This window comes from Bombina bombina, chromosome 5 (genome assembly GCF_027579735.1).
Source record: "Bombina bombina isolate aBomBom1 chromosome 5, aBomBom1.pri, whole genome shotgun sequence".
NCBI lineage: Eukaryota > Metazoa > Chordata > Amphibia > Anura > Bombinatoridae > Bombina > Bombina bombina.
Window position 1 is genome coordinate 641,644,368 of NC_069503.1, and position 17,800 is coordinate 641,662,167.

Here is a 17,800-nt window from a genome sequence, read left to right on the forward strand (position 1 = left end):
CTGCTTCATAACGGCTGTTTCCGGCGAGCATGAAGGCTCGCGCGGAAACAAGGGCATCAAGCTCCATTCGGAGCTTGATAATTCGGCCCCTCTATCTTAATTTTGAAAGAAAACATTTGGATTTATGCCCCTTGTTAGCTGAAATCTAGGGCGCGATCCGATATCGATCGCAGTTTGCGGCGCAAGCGAGGGAACCGGCGTCGCCCGCAGTTTCAGCTCGCAACTCGAGCTCTCCCATATAGGTCGCCGTCAGATGCTAACGTGCCGTAAGTCTCACAAACCAGCGATGTCCAGAAATCTGCGTAAGTACAAATTTCTGGCGTCGCCAGTGACTTGCGGCACGTTAGAAACTGCCGGCGCCTATAAAACCTGACTAAAGTTTAAAACACCCGCACTGTCTAACACGCCTCCCTAACATAGCCCGCACTGTCTAACACGCCTCCCTAACATAGCCCGCACTGTCTAACACGCCTCCCTAACATAGCCCGCACTGTCTAACCCTCTATCCGCTATCCCCCCTCACTAGCCTAACAATAAAAAAGCTATTAACCCCTAAACCGCCGCTCCTTTACCCCGCCGCAACCTAATAAAGTTATTAACCCCTAAACCGCCGCTCCCGTACCCCGCCGCCAGCTATATTATATCTATAACCCCCTAAAGTGAGCCCCTAACACCGCCGCCATCTATATTAAAATTATTAACCCCTAATGTAAGCCCCTTACACCGCCGCCATCTCTATTAAAATGATTAACCCCTAATTTAATCTACCTACCCCGCCGCCAGCTATATTATCTATATTAACCCTAAGTATATTATAGTTAATATAGGTATTACATTATATATATTAACTATATTAACCCTAATTATATTAGGGTTAATATAGTTACTATAGTATTTATATTAACTATATTAACTCTATCTAACCCTAACTAAATTTATATTAAATTAATCTAATTCATTTATAAACTAAAATATTCCTATTTAAATCTAAATACTTACCTATCAAATAAACCCTAAGATAGCTACAATATAATTAATAATTACATTGTAGCTATGTTAGGGTTAATATTTATTTTACAGGTAAATTGTTAATTATTTTAACTAGGTATAATAGATATTAAATAGTTATTAACTATTTAATATCTACCTAGTTAAAATAATTACCCAATTACCTGTAAAATAAATCCTAACCTAAGTTACAAATACACCTACACTATCAATAAATTAAATAAACTACAAACATCTATCTAAAAATACAATTAAATTAACTAAACTAAATTACAAAAAAAAACAAACACTAAATTACAAAAAATAAAAAAAAGATTACAAGATATTTAAGCTAATTACACCTATTCTAAGCCCCCTAATAAAATAATAAACCCCCAAAATAAAAAAAATTCCCTGCCCTATTCTAAATTCAACAAATTTCAAAGCTCTTTACCTTACCAGCCCTTAAAAGGGCCTTTTGTGGGGCATGCCCCAAAGAATTCAGCTCTTTTGCATACAACCAATACAATACCCCCCCCCCCCGTTACAACCCACCACCCACATACCCCTATTCTAAACCCACCCAAACCCCCCTTAAAAAAGCCTAACACTAACCCCCTGAAGATCTCCCTACCTTGTCTTCACCACACCGGGCCGAACTCCTGATCCGATCCGGGCGATGTCTTCCTCCAAGCGGCAAAGAAGAATTCTTCCTCCGGCGATGTCATCCTCCAAGCGGCAAAGAAGAATTCTTCCTCCGGCGACGTCTTCCTCCAAGCGGCAGCAAAGTCTTCATTCTTCCGGCGGCATCTTCAATCTTCTTTCTTCGCTCCGCCGCGGCGGAGCATCCATCCCGGCCGACTGCTGAACTTGGAATGAGGTACCTTTAAATGACGTCATCCAAGATGGCGTCCGCCGAATTCCGATTGGCTGATAGGATTCTATCAGCCAATCGGAATTAAGTTAAAAAAATCAGATTCAAGTTCAATCCGATTGGCTGATCCAATCAGCCAATCAGATTGAGCTTGCATTCTATTGGCTGATCGGAACAGCCAATAGAATGCGAGCTCAATCTGATTGGCTGATTGGATCAGCCAATCGGATTGAACTTGAATCTGATTGGCTGATTCAATCAGCCAATCAGATTTTTTTAACTTAATTCCGATTGGCTGATAGAATCCTATCAGCCAATCGGAATTCGGCGGACGCCATCTTGGATGACGTCATTTAAAGGTACCTCATTCCAAGTTCAGCAGTCGGCTGGGATGGATGCTCCGCGGCGGCGGAGCGAAGAAAGAAGATTGAAGATGCCGCCGGAAGAATGAAGACTTTGCTGCCGCTTGGAGGAAGACGTCGCCGGAGGAAGAATTCTTCTTTGCCGCTTGGAGGAAGACATCGCCCGGATCGGATCAGGAGTTCGGCCCGGTGTGGTGAAGACAAGGTAGGGAGATCTTCAGGGGGGTAGTGTTAGGCTTTTTTAAGGGGGGTTTGGGTGGGTTTAGAATAGGGGTATGTGGGTGGTGGGTTGTAATGGGGGGGGGGTATTGTATTTGTTGTATGCAAAAGAGATGAATTCTTTGGGGCATGCCCCACAAAAGGCCCTTTTAAGGGCTGGTAAGGTAAAGAGCTTTGAAATTTGTTGAATTTAGAATAGGGCAGGGAATTTTTTTTATTTTGGGGGTTTATTATTTTATTAGGGGGCTTAGAATAGGTGTAATTAGCTTAAATATATTGTAATCTTTTTTTTATTTTTTGTAATTTAGTGTTTGTTTTTTTTTGTAATTTAGATTAGTTAATTTAATTGTATTTTTAGATAGATGTTTGTAGTTTATTTAATTTATTGATAGTGTAGGTGTATTTGTAACTTAGGTTAGGATTTATTTTACAGGTAATTGGGTAATTATTTTAACTAGGTAGATATTAAATAGTTAATAACTATTTAATATCTATTATACCTAGTTAAAATAATTAACAATTTACCTGTAAAATAAATATTAACCCTAACATAGCTACAATGTAATTATTAATTATATTGTAGCTATCTTAGGGTTTATTTTATAGGTAAGTATTTAGATTTAAATAGGAATATTTTAGTTTATAAATGAATTAGATTAATTTAATATAAATTTAGTTAGGGGTGTTAGGGTTAGATAGAGTTAATATATAGTTTATATAAATACTATTGTAACTATATTAACTATATTAACCCTAATATAATTAGGGTTAATATAGTTAATATATATAATGTAATACCTATATTAACTATAATATACTTAGGGTTAATATAGATAACATAGCTGGCGGCGGGGTAGGTAGATTAAATTAGGGGTTAATCATTTTAATAGAGATGGCGGCGGTGTAAGGGGCTTACATTAGGGGTTAATAATTTTTATATAGGTGGCGGCGGTGTAAGGGGTCAGATTAGGGGATAGATAAGGTAGATGGCGGCGGTTTTAGAGGCTCACAGTAGGGGGTTAGTTTATGTAGATGGCGGCGGGGTCCGGGAGCGGCGGTTTAGGGGGTAATAACTTTATTAGGGATTTCGGGGGGGGGGGGGATCGCGGTTGACAGGGAGATAGACATTGCGCATGCGTTAGGTGTTAGGTTTATTTTAGCAGATCGCGGTTGACAGGGAGATAGACATTGCGCATGCGTTAGGTGTTAGGTTTATTTTCTAGTTAGTTTAGGGAGTTACGGGGCTCCAATAGTCAGCGTAAGGCTTCTTACGGCTGCTTTTTGTGGCGAGGTGAAAATGGAGTAAGTTTTCTCCATTTTCGCCACGTAAGTCCTTACGCTGCATATTGGATACCAAACTGCGCGGGTTTGGTATACCTGCCTATGGCCCAAAAAACTGCGGGCGACGGCAGAAATATACGGGCGTAACTTCTAGGTTACGCCGTATATGTGATACCAAATCCGCGCAAATATTGGCGTCGCCGGCTTTTGCGGGCGACAATTTATATCGGATCGACCCCCTAGATATTAAGATGTGATTTTATATGAACACTTCAAGGGGTCGATCCGATATAAATCGTCGCCCGCAAAAGCCGGCGACGCCAATATTTGCGCGGATTTGGTATCACATATACGGCGTAACCTAGAAGTTACGCCCGTATATTTCTGCCGTCGCCCGCAGTTTTTTGGGCCATAGGCAGGTATACCAAACCCGCGCAGTTTGGTATCCAATATGCAGCGTAAGGACTTACGTGGCGAAAATGGAGAAAACTTACTCCATTTTCACCTCGCCACAAAAAGCAGCCGTAAGAAGCCTTACGCTGACTATTGGAGCCCCGTAACTCCCTAAACTAACTAGAAAATAAACCTAACACCTAACGCATGCGCAATGTCTATCTCCCTGTCAACCGCGATCTGCTAAAATAAACCTAACACCTAACGCATGCGCAATGTCTATCTCCCTGTCAACCGCGATCCCCCCCCCCGAAATCCCTAATAAAGTTATTACCCCCTAAACCGCCGCTCCCGGACCCCGCCGCCATCTACATAAACTAACCCCCTACTGTGAGCCTCTAAAACCGCCGCCATCTACCTTATCTATCCCCTAATCTGACCCCTTACACCGCCGCCACCTATATAAAAATTATTAACCCCTAATGTAAGCCCCTTACACCGCCGCCATCTCTATTAAAATGATTAACCCCTAATTTAATCTACCTACCCCGCCGCCAGCTATGTTATCTATATTAACCCTAAGTATATTATAGTTAATATAGGTATTACATTATATATATTAACTATATTAACCCTAATTATATTAGGGTTAATATAGTTAATATAGTTACTATAGTATTTATATAAACTATATATTAACTCTATCTAACCCTAACACCCCTAACTAAATTTATATTAAATTAATCTAATTCATTTATAAACTAAAATATTCCTATTTAAATCTAAATACTTACCTATAAAATACACCCTAAGATAGCTACAATATAATTAATAATTACATTGTAGCTATGTTAGGGTTAATATTTATTTTACAGGTAAATTGTTAATTATTTTAACTAGGTATAATAGATATTAAATAGTTATTAACTATTTAATATCTACCTAGTTAAAATAATTACCCAATTACCTGTAAAATAAATCCTAACCTAAGTTACAAATACACCTACACTATCAATAAATTAAATAAACTACAAACATCTATCTAAAAATACAATTAAATTAACTAAACTAAATTACAAAAAAAAACAAACACTAAATTACAAAAAATAAAAAAAAGATTACAAGATATTTAAGCTAATTACACCTATTCTAAGCCCCCTAATAAAATAATAAACCCCCAAAATAAAAAAAATTCCCTGCCCTATTCTAAATTCAACAAATTTCAAAGCTCTTTACCTTACCAGCCCTTAAAAGGGCCTTTTGTGGGGCATGCCCCAAAGAATTTAGCTCTTTTGCATACAACAAATACAATACCCCCCCCCCATTACAACCCACCACCCACATACCCCTATTCTAAACCCACCCAAACCCCCCTTAAAAAAGCCTAACACTACCCCCCTGAAGATCTCCCTACCTTGTCTTCACCACACCGAGCCGAACTCCTGATCCGATCCGGGCGATGTCTTCCTCCAAGCGGCAAAGAAGAATTCTTCCTCCGGCGACGTCTTCCTCCAAGCGGCAGCAAAGTCTTCATTCTTCCGGCGGCATCTTCAATCTTCTTTCTTCGCTCCGCCGCCGTGGAGCATCCATCCCGGCCGACTGCTGAACTTGGAATGAGGTACCTTTAAATGACGTCATCCAAGATGGCGTCCGCCGAATTCCGATTGGCTGATAGGATTCTATCAGCCAATCGGAATTAAGTTAAAAAAATCTGATTGGCTGATTGAATCAGCCAATCAGATTCAAGTTCAATCCGATTGGCTGATCCAATCAGCCAATCAGATTGAGCTCGCATTCTATTGGCTGTTACGATCAGCCAATAGAATGCAAGCTCAATCTGATTGGCTGATTGGATCAGCCAATCGGATTGAACTTGAATCTGATTGGCTGATTCAATCAGCCAATCAGATTTTTTTAACTTAATTCCGATTGGCTGATAGAATCCTATCAGCCAATCGGAATTCGGCGGACGCCATCTTGGATGACGTCATTTAAAGGTACCTCATTCCAAGTTCAGCAGTCGGCCGGGATGGATGCTCCGCCGCGGCGGAGCGAAGAAAGAAGATTAAAGATGCCGCCGGAAGAATGAAGACTTTGCTGCCGCTTGGAGGAAGACGTCGCCGGAGGAAGAATTCTTCTTTGCCGCTTGGAGGATGACATCGCCGGAGGAAGAATTCTTCTTTGCCGCTTGGAGGAAGACATCGCCCGGATCGGATCAGGAGTTCGGCCCGGTGTGGTGAAGACAATGTAGGGAGATCTTCAGGGGGTTAGTGTTAGGCTTTTTTAAGGGGGGTTTGGGTGGGTTTAGAATAGGGGTATGTGGGTGGTGGGTTGTAATGGGGGGGGGGTATTGTATTTGTTGTATGCAAAAGAGCTGAATTCTTTGGGGCATGCCCCACAAAAGGCCCTTTTAAGGGCTGGTAAGGTAAAGAGCTTTGAAATTTGTTGAATTTAGAATAGGGCAGGGAATTTTTTTTATTTTGGGGGTTTATTATTTTATTAGGGGGCTTAGAATAGGTGTAATTAGCTTAAATATCTTGTAATCTTTTTTTTTATTTTTTGTAATTTACTGTTTGTTTTTTTTTGTAATTTAGTTTAGTTAATTTAATTGTATTTTTAGATAGATGTTTGTAGTTTATTTAATTTATTGATAGTGTAGGTGTATTTGTAACTTAGGTTAGGATTTATTTTACAGGTAATTGGGTAATTATTTTAACTAGGTAGATATTAAATAGTAAATAACTATTTAATATCTATTATACCTAGTTAAAATAATTAACAATTTACCTGTAAAATAAATATTAACCCTAACATAGCTACAATGTAATTATTAATTATATTGTAGCTATCTTAGGGTTTAGTTTATAGGTAAGTATTTAGATTTAAATAGGAATATTTTAGTTTATAAATGAATTAGATTAATTTAATATAAATTTTGTTAGGGTTAGATAGAGTTAATATAGTTAATATAAATACTATAGTAACTATATTAACTATATTAACCCTAATATAATTAGGGTTAATATAGTTAATATATATAATGTAATACCTATATTAACTATAATATACTTAGGGTTAATATAGATAATATAGCTGGCGGCGGGGTAGGTAGATTAAATTAGGGGTTAATCATTTTAATAGAGATGGCGGCGGTGTAAGGGGCTTACATTAGGGGTTAATAATTTTAATATAGATGGCGGCGGTGTTAGGGGCTCACTTTAGGGGGTTATAGATATAATATAGCTGGCGGCGGGGTACGGGAGCGGCGGTTTAGGGGTTAATAACTTTATTAGGTTGCGGCGGGGTAAAGGAGCGGCGGTTTAGGGGTTAATAGCTTTTTTATTGTTAGGCTAGTGAGGGGGGATAGCGGATAGAGGGTTAGACAGTGCGGGCTATGTTAGGGAGGCGTGTTAGACAGTGCGGGCTATGTTAGGGAGGCGTGTTAGACAGTGCGGGCTATGTTAGGGAGGTGTGTTAGACAGTGCGGTTGTTTTAAACTTTAGTCAGGTTTTATAGGCGCCGGCAGTTTCTAACGTGCCGCAAGTCACTGGCAACGCCAGAAATTTGTACTTACGCAGATTTCTGGACATCGCTGGTTTGTGAGACTTACGGCACGTTAGCATCTGACGGCGACCTATATGGGATAGCTCGGTTCCCTCGCTTGCGCCGCAAACTGCGATCGATATCGGATCGCGCCCCTAATATGCATGCTAATATTACTTTACCATTTTATAGAATTACTACATGTTTTTTTTAAAAAAAAATTGTATATTTTTTTGACAGGATAATATGTTAAGTGATTTAATGTGCTGCATCCCTACAAATATATATATATATATATATATATATATATATATATATATATATATATATATATATATATATATATTCTTTTTTTTCTTCCTTCATGTTGCCCTTGGCATTCTCTTTATTTTCCAGATTGGTCTGTTTCATGGTTTTTGCTCTGACCTTCTCCTTTGAAATGTTGCTGATTACCTAATACAGCTTGGCTTTAGACCCCACTCATTGCCTCTGGCACTATTTGGTGATTCTGACAGGATCTTTACAGTCCTGTTTTAAATTACTTTCTAGTACCTTTCTTCATAGCCTGTGACTATCTAGTTCTACAGCCTTATCGCATTAATATATTGCAGTTCATTTTTGGTTTCAGCTTTGTGGCATTGTTGACATTTTCACAACCTGAAACAAACCAGTTTGCTTAATTTGTGAATTCTGTATGTATAATGACTCTGTCAAACCCAGTTGTTGGTCCTTCTTCTGCTGAAAGCCTTCCAGCTGTTTAGATACTAGTTCTATTTCTTCCATTTCAATGTTCTGCACAATTTTTGCTTAGTACATGTTTTTGTATTAGTATATGTATTTTAGTTCTTCAATATATTTATTATTAGCTTTTTTTTATTATTTATATAACAGAATTGTATTTTTATTTATATTTGCTAATTTGCCTTTTAATGGTTTGGTACATTCCTTATAGATTTGGAAGTATTATTCACTTCTATTTAGTGGAGTGCTAAATTATTGTGCTTCCGCAAACGGGCAAAGCGATATAATTAACCAGCCATTATAAGTGGCGGTTTTAAAGTTGGTAGGAGTGGAGTGTTAAAAAAAACAGCACTGAAAGGGGCCTTCACATTGCGGCCTATGGGAAATGTGTGTTCCCAGTAACTATATATTTTTATGCTTATATAAATATATATTTATTTGTTAATATGTGCATATACACTTATTAACACATACATATATATGTATATCAGCATATACATATATATTTATATTTGCTGCCATTGCTGAGCAACTTACCCACTTCGCTGAAGTTCTGATGCCATCTGTGATGGAGCGCAATGCTTCCCAGCAATGACAAGGGGAGGTTGTGCTTACATTACATTACATACATGTGCGCTGGTATTACAAAGTGGAGCACAAATATCGCTTTCTAGAAAGCGATATTTAGCGATCCACTTGTAATCTGGCCCTTTATGGCCTACATTATTTCTTCTTATCTCTACTATCAAATTTTAATTAGGACACATTGGTTTGGATTTATTTATTTTACGTTTATTGACACTTGCTATATGTATTGTTATCATGTATAGTTTTTCACCAGTTCTCCAATTATACTGTGTCAAACATGTTCAGAGGTCAGTAGTTAAGAACACACTGGGGCATATTTATCAAGGTCTGGCGGACCTGATCCGACCCCTGCAGACTCGCGGCCAATGGGCCGCCATCAGGGGGGTGTCAATCAACCCGATCGTACTCGATCGAGTTGTATTGTGGCGATGTGTGTCAACCTGCTCAGAGCAGGCGGACAGGTTATGGAGCAGCGGTCTTTGTGACCGCTGCTTCATAACTGCTGTTTCTGGCAAGTCTGAAGACTCGCCAGAAACAGGGGCCATCAAGCTCCATACGGAGCTTGTTAATTAGATCCCACTGTTTCTAACAAGTCTGCTTTTTGGATTTTTATACTCAATCTTTATTTTAACCCTCTATTTTATCACATGTCTCTTATATCTTCTAAGTCTGCAAAAGAGTATTTTCCTCTTGAGTGACAACTAAATATGACTTTTTCTAAAAAAAAAACCTAAACAGTTGCACCCCCTCTTGTTCCCTAGCAGGTACTATAGGAGCCACAAGAACATCAATGACTGCTGGCAGTCTGTTTCAATTGTTTAGGTCACAAACTTTGGCCAGTGTTACACAAACATTATGTGTGACTGACCCACTTAAAAAAGTAGCAGTACCATCAGCATTGCTATGCTGTTACTGTGACAAAACCACCAGATGTGTTTTTGTCCGCCGCCGCTAAGATCGGCCCCCGGTGCCAGGAGCCGGGGTGAAGAGGGCCCCGACATGGAAGAAGATTGCAGAGCGGATGTGGTGGAAGTGGCCATTAAAGTTTGCCTCCATGAAGATGGGCCCCCGGCACCAGAAGACGGATTTACTAATGGTGAGTGCAACATTTGGCGTTAGTGTTTTTTGGGATGGGTTTTTTATTTTTAAGAATAGGCTTTTTTAGTTTTACTTTTATTTTCTAGGATAGTTTTTAAGGTAGATTTATTTATTTTGGAGGTGGGAGGTTACTTGTATTGTAGAGAGGGGTTTTTTATTTTTTATTCTTTTTTATGTAAAAGAGCTGAAATCACTTTAGGGCAATGCCCTATAAAGGCCCCTTTAAGGGATATTGTAATTAATTTTAATGTTAGGATTTAGTTAGTTTTTTTGTTTTGGGTGAGTTTATTATTTTATGGGGCATATATGGGCATATATTGGTACACCTTTGCAGAATTTTAAAATTATTTTTATATTACACATCACATTTCACATGTTTTAATTAACACTTACATTCCGTACTAGACGGTTTTTCTTGCTCATATTCCACTTATTACAGTCTTCAAATTTAGTCTACTCATTCATAGTTACCATCTTTTTATACATTTTGTTATGTATGGGTTAGATACTTAATTACATTTTGTTGTCTTTGTTTTTATACTTTGTACAATGACAATAAAAGAAATCTAATCTAATTTAATCTGCATTATTATTATACATAAAAGGGGGGGGGGGAGAAAAAATAAATAAATTAAAAGGACAGCAAAGAAAGGCATTGAAAACATCAAGTGTCAGCAGTTATCAAAAGTTTTTGAAACTTGGCAAGGGCTGGTTCTCGATCTTCTGCAGAGGTTTATGAATGTATAGTTCACAGTCTGTGTAACTCAGCAAGAAGTACAAAGTTTTTCAGGTTGCAATTATGCTGCCAAGTAGAAAAATGATTTTCATGTTGATATTACCCTTTTTGTTTATGGAAAAGGGGACTCATTATTTATAGGGTTTAAAAGAGAAGCAACTGAGATAGCAGGTTAGGCTAAGAAGAGAGAAGAGGGGAGAAGAGGATAAAAAGGGAGATTCGGTCAGTAGCGATATACTAGCTGGAATTGTAGGTTTGATTATGGGAGGGGGAGGTTTGCTGCGTGTGGTGAATTAGTCTAGGTTGGGGGACTCAGCAGTTTGTGGATGCAATGTGTCTCAATAGAACCTGATATTATGGAACATGTCTATTCTATTCATTCTGTAGTAGGAATATTTTTCCAACTACAGTAATTCCTGCATTTCTTTCCTCCAGTCTGTGTGTGTGATTAATGTAGCAGACTTCCAATTCCTTGCAATTAGTGACTTTGCTCAGTTTAGGCAGAATTGGGGTGTGAGTTTCAAAGAAGGGTGTTCAGGGTCGACTCCAAGGAGGCCCAGAAAGGTTTCAATAAAGGGCATGACCACCAGATGTGGAACATTGTGCCAGTCTCTCCAACACCTCTCCAACACTGTGAAGCTGAGCCACGGTGTATTAGTTTTAATCTGGAGGGAGTAAGGTACCACTGTGACATAATTTTATAACTCATTTCTAGAATGTGGGCCAACATGGAGGATTTGTGAGTAGAGTCGAACAGTCTAGACCATACATTTTGAGGTATCGTTATTGCTAGTTCGGCTTGCCAATTACGTGTAAAAGTTGGCAAGTTCTTATATATACAGTCATCTAATAGCCTTCTCGCAACTGCAATGGAGCCTTTCAGGGAAATGTTTGGTCTACAGAGTCCCTCAAATCTGGTGAGGGGATGCAGAAGTGAGAGTTTGTGAGGAGATTGGGTCAGGAGGTGATGTAGTTGTGAGTATTTCAGCCGGTGGGTGAATCACCTTCCTAATATATCTGACAATTTCTGTCAAGGTTTTAGTTTCCCTTGGTAGAGAAAGTTACATACTGGGGACAAAAAGCCTAGTTCTTTGAAGTGAGAGGCGCCCGTATTGGTATGTAGACTCATCAGAAGTTTTTTTTTTTGGAAAACAGGGGACATAGGGGAAAAGGGAGAGGAGATTCCTACGGTCCATCTAATTATACTATCCCAGGAAGAAAAAATATATTTTTATAGTAAGGAGATTTTGGTTTACATGAGTCGGCAATCAGGTGGCAACCAGCATAGAGAGCCCACACGGGGGGATTTGAGAATTTGTGAAACTAGAGATATCCATGCCTTGTCCTGTAGGCTAGTGTGCCAGTCTACTATGCCTTGTAGTTTATTATCTTGAGAGTATCGCCAGATATGAGGGTCTCTCAATCCTCCCCATCTCCTGGACTTGAACAGTGTGTTCTTAACTACCTGAGGTTTCCGATCTTTCCATATGAATTTACTAAGGATAAGCTGTAGTTGTAGCAAGAACGAGTGTGGAAGGTTAAAGGGGATAGTTTGCAGAAAATATAAAATACGAGGTAAGATGGACATTTTGACCACTTGTATTCTACCCCACCAAGAAAAAGGTTTCTGTGACCAATTTTGACAATCTTTTTGGATAGTTTGTAAGAGTAAAAGTTTGTAAGAGTAAAAGTTGGCTTGGAAAAGTGAGGAGCTTTTGGGGATTAGGTTAATACCCAGGTATTTAATGCTGTCTTTCTGTAGCTGGTAGGGACAGATTTCAGAAAAGTCAGTCAGTCTTACAAGATCATGGAATTCTTCAAAAAGGGGGGATGGAAATTGTCGGGTTAGTAATGGTAAGCATGATGTTGTGGGCATATAAGCTCATTTTATAATTATTTGGTCCAATAGGGATCCATTCAATGTTGTGGTTTAGTTTAATGCATGCCGCTAGGGGTTCCATCGCTAAGGCAAATAGCAGTGGGGAGAGTGGGAACCCCTGGCACGTGCCATTATGAATTGAGAAGGGATTGGAGAAAGTGCCATTAACTTAGGATTGCTGTATAAACTAAAAATCCTATCAATCATAAGATCCCCAAATCCGAAGCCCCCCAGAGGGGTTCTAAGATATTTCCAATTTAGTCGATCAAACACTTTTTCCGCGTCTGTAGAGACCAGGACCATGTCTATTCCTTGGGCTGTGGCATAATCAATAAGGGGAAGTGTCCTGATTGTGTTGTCCCTGGCCTGCCGAAGTGGAATAAAGCCCGCCTGGTCCACATGTACCAGCTGGGGTAAGTATTTATTAATTCTATTAGCTAATATTTTGGTATAAATCTTTCCATCAATGTTAATTAATTAAATATCACAATAGTTGCCTGGTTCTTGTTGGGATTGACCTGTTTTGTGAATAAGAGTGATGTGTGCAGAAAGCATGTCTAGGGAGAAAGAGACATTTTTGTCTATTGATTGAAAAACTTTAGTTAATTGCGGGGTCAGTATTTGCTTAAAAGTTTTGTAGTATATTATGGAGAAGCAATCTGGTCCCAGGCTTTTCTGGTTTGGGAGTCAATTGCATGAAGTTCTTCCTGCAGATCAATAGGGGTGTCTAGGAATGCAGAATCCTCTTGTGATAGGGTAGGTAGTTCTGCATCTTTCATGTATGCCTTCATCTTATGGATGTTCATAGGGCTTGCTATCGAGGGAAGGTGATATGGTTTCTGATAGTAGTCCTTAAACACAGAGGATATCCCTTTACTGTCCTGTATGTTAAGGTTTTTAGGGGTCAATACTATGAATGTATGAGCTAAGAGTCCTTTGGCGAAGAGCTTTAGCCAATAAGGTACCAATTTTATTCCCTTCACCAAAATATATTCTCTTAAGGAAGAAAGCATGCCTCTGCGCCTCTTCCTGTAAGAAGGAATTCATATTCGTCCTGGCTTTTGTTAGCTTTTTAAGTAAAGATGAATTGGAGGGAGAGGAGGCGTGATTAGCTTCCAAACTGAGTAGGGTGGTTAGTAAGGTATTGTATTCTAGTTTTTTGGACTTTACTAAAAGTGCCTTATGTTTAAGGAATTCCCCTCATTTAACTGCTTTGTAAGCATCCCTTCGGGTATTGGGGTTAATGGACTCGGTCTGATTATGTGTAAAATACTCTATTAAGGATTTGGACATCTGCTCTGTGAGGACAGGGTTTTTAAGAAGAGTCTCGTCCAGCCACCAGCTTTATTGGGCTATCAGGACAGTGGGCCAGGTGAGTTCTAAGGTAATCATAGAGTGGTCAGACCAGGGAGTTGGAGAGTTAGTGGAGGTGGGTGTGAGAAAAATGTATACTCTCTGGTATGCGGGTGCTGTAGTCTCCACACATCGACTAGAGATTGGGTTTGCAATCTTGAGTTAATGTTCTGGAGGGTCGACTGGGGGACACTGCTCCATCCATGAAAACAGTCTATTATAGGGGATAAGGCCACATTGAAGTCACCAGCTACTATAGTGATTCCCTTAGATAATGTCATAAGTCGAGTGTTTTTTGGAAAAATGTTGCTTGGTTTTTATTCGAGCGTATATATATTAACCAGAGTAACTGGTTGGTTATAAAGTACACCAAGGAGGATTAGAAGACTGCCTTTACCATCTTGATGTTGGAAAATTAGCTGAAAAGGTATACGTCTATGAAATGAGATGCCCATTTCATTCTTTTTAGATTCATTGTGACAAAAAAAATGCTGAGGATAATTATGGGAGGAGCATGCAGGGGCCTGTATGCGGCAGAAATGAGTCTCCTGAGTCCTGAATAAAGATGATGTCTCCCCCCCATCTACAAAACCAGCTCATGACTATTGAGCGGTTAGTGGGAGAATTTAAGCCCTTCACGTTTTGTGACAATATTTGTATATTGGGGGTACTCATTTCATGATGGAGTGAGGGAGGTTGGCTCAACTGGTGATATATGAGTGTGTGTTTGCGGCGTCATGCAGAGGAGGGTATGGAGAATAAGGTAGGGTACAGAAGGGGAGGGGTTTGAGGAGGAATTTTTGACCGGACTCCTATAGAAGATAGGTGTAAAGTTATTGAAAAGAAAAAACATCTTAAATAAAAAAACAAAGATTGTAAACAACAATGTAACTTTATGATATCAAGGAATGAACAAACAAGCTGTTCTATCATAACTAATACTTCTAACACAGGGAGAGGGGGGTGTATATAGCTCTGTCAAAGGAAGAGCTGGTCACAAGGTGGATAATGTTTTGAACAATAAGTAACATGCACAAGAAACTCTTGTTTAATAAATATGAGAAAAAATTAAGATAACATAGGGGTAGGATCCATCAGGATATCTAGAAGTCAGTCCATGATTTTGAATGTGAATAACATTTTTATTTGACTAAAGGAAAATAACCTATTCTAAAATTAGTGCAGGAGTTAAGGCTAGGAGCTTCACATTAAACAAGCACCCTATCTGTCTGGACCTCAAGATTTAAGCTCAGTTCTAACAGGTGGGTAACGTTTGAAGGCTATTTTTTATAAATAACACAACCATACAAGAAGATATGAAAATGGAAAAAACAAAAATACATGTTATTATTATTATCGGTTATTTGTAGAGTGCCAACAGATTCCGCAGCGCTTACATATGATTATTATACTTATCAAGGAGGATATGAAACCCTCTCCATAAGGGAGTTGAATGTTTAGTTCTTAGCATTCTAGGAGCTGATCGAGCACCAATATTTGAGGAAAGGGAACATGTGGTATATCCTAGAAGGATGACAAGAAGAAATTGCTTGCTAATGTCGGTTAGCATACATTTCTGGTAACTGATTGAGTTTCCGGGGATCCCTTGGGTGAGTTGTTTCTGTTTCTTTCCCTGTTGATTTTGGTCAAGCCCTGCCTCTGAGGTTTAGGTAATAATGTACCTGAGGGTCTATCCATCTCTGGATATTCGCTTAGCTTAGGGAACGAGGGTCGTGTGATGTTGAGCTTTTTGCAGAAGCTCTTAAGATCCTCTGTCTCCTTGCAAGTATGAGAGTGCTAAGATTGGCATAGATTTGCAGCTGCCCCCCTTCAAATTCAATTATAGATTTGAAATTTTAGGATAACATCTCTTGGAGGGTCAGAATCTTTAGGCGGAGGCCTTAATGCTCTGTGGGCTCTGTCCAGAGGCATAGTAATTACTGATTCAGAGGCTAGAAGGTGGTGAAACAGTCTCTGAAGATATTCATCCAGTTGGTGTGATTGAACCTGTTCAGGTATGCCTCTAATAGGGAGGTTGTGTCTCCTGCCTCTCTTGTTGAGGACTTTTACATGCGACTGAAAATTTTCTATAGTGGTGTGTGGTTGGTGCAATTGCCCTGACATAGTTTCAAATTCTGTGTTAATATGCTCAGAACCGTCTTCTAGGAATGCCACTCTATCACCCAGTTTGTTCAGGTCTTTTTGACCTCTTTCAGCCCATCTTTTATCAATTGACTGACCTGTGACAGCAAGGTGGCAAAGTCCTCTTTTGTGGGCAAGAAGTTGAGATCTGCCTTGGTTTGTGGTCGCAAGGTTTTATGCATTAAGGGCGAGTCAGAATCTTCTGAGTCACTTGCATGATCCTGTGTGTTATGAGGACTAGGAGTGGTGTGAATCGGTTTAAAGAATTCTTTTGGCGCTAAATTGATATTTTGTGATCCTTTAGAGTGCTTAGCGCCTTTATAGGGCCTGGGGGCTTTCTTGGTAGACATTGTGGACATATGTGCAGGTAATGTAGTGATCCTCTGGAGGGGGGTCTTAGGTTATATGTGCTTCTGAAATTGCACAATATGTGTAATAAAGATCACTCAGTGGAGGTATTCTGGTTTACAGTATGGTGCTTATCTTCAATGTTTAGGACATCACGTGGTACATTATGGAATGTGAGGCTCTTTTAGCTGTCAGCAAAGAGATAGAATAAAGTGTTCTTAAATCTTAATAGGCCCACATATATTTTGCTGTTATCTGTAGTTCATGACATGATATAGTGCTGTTAGTGGGATATAGTGCTGCTGGCACCCTTCAATAAAAATGAGGAGAGAGTCCATATCATTTAGTTGGGTTTTCCTGAAGGCTCTATTTGGCATGTGGTGCACTGGATTTTGTAAAATAAGACCCCAATGAGGTGTTAAGTATAGTAGGTGAGCGGTTAGCGGACCCATGTAGGGAGATGTCCCCTTCGTGTGTCTGGTGGGACTTACAGAGCTGTGCTGTGATGGATCTAAGTGCCGTTGTATACTGTGGGGGGTTGACCTCAGAAATAGGTTGCAGTGGCGCAGTGAGAGGAGTTCCACTCGTTGGTGGCCATTAACAGGGCGGCGTGCTCCTTCCCTGTAGTCTCAAACGAAGCAGTGTGGGTGCAGGGGTGCCCCGGAAGCCAGAAGTGCTGATCTGTGCAGCAGATCTCACATTAGGATCGATATCCAACCTCGGTTACAGTGGAGCTCAGCCTTGCATGTTGCCATGTCAGGCTGCTATCTCCGCCCCCCTAGATTTTTTTTTATTGTAACTTAGATTTATTATTTATTGTAACTTAGAGGGTTTAGTTTAGAGGGAGTTTGTTTAGAGGAGGAGATAGTTTAGAGGGAGGGTTAGGTGTTAGTGTAGTTCTAGTTTGCGTTGGGAGGTTGAGGTTTGGACTTTAATCTCCTAACCACGCCCCATATTATTGATAGTATTTAGTAGGCCTTAATATCCTAACCACCAACCCATACCTGTATGTGGGTTGATTAGGTGATCAGGTTAGGGAAGCTTAAGCGTTAATAGTGCATTTACTTACATTTTTTAAAACATTATACATTTGTATGTATGATGCATATTTTTTAACTATTGTATATAAATTAATATGTATTTATTTTGTTCTTGTTTTTTTTTATTGTAAGCATAAATATATATTTAACTAATTTATGTTTATGTTAAAAAAGCATTAGTATTACAATTGTAAATGTATTTATGTTAGACTGTTG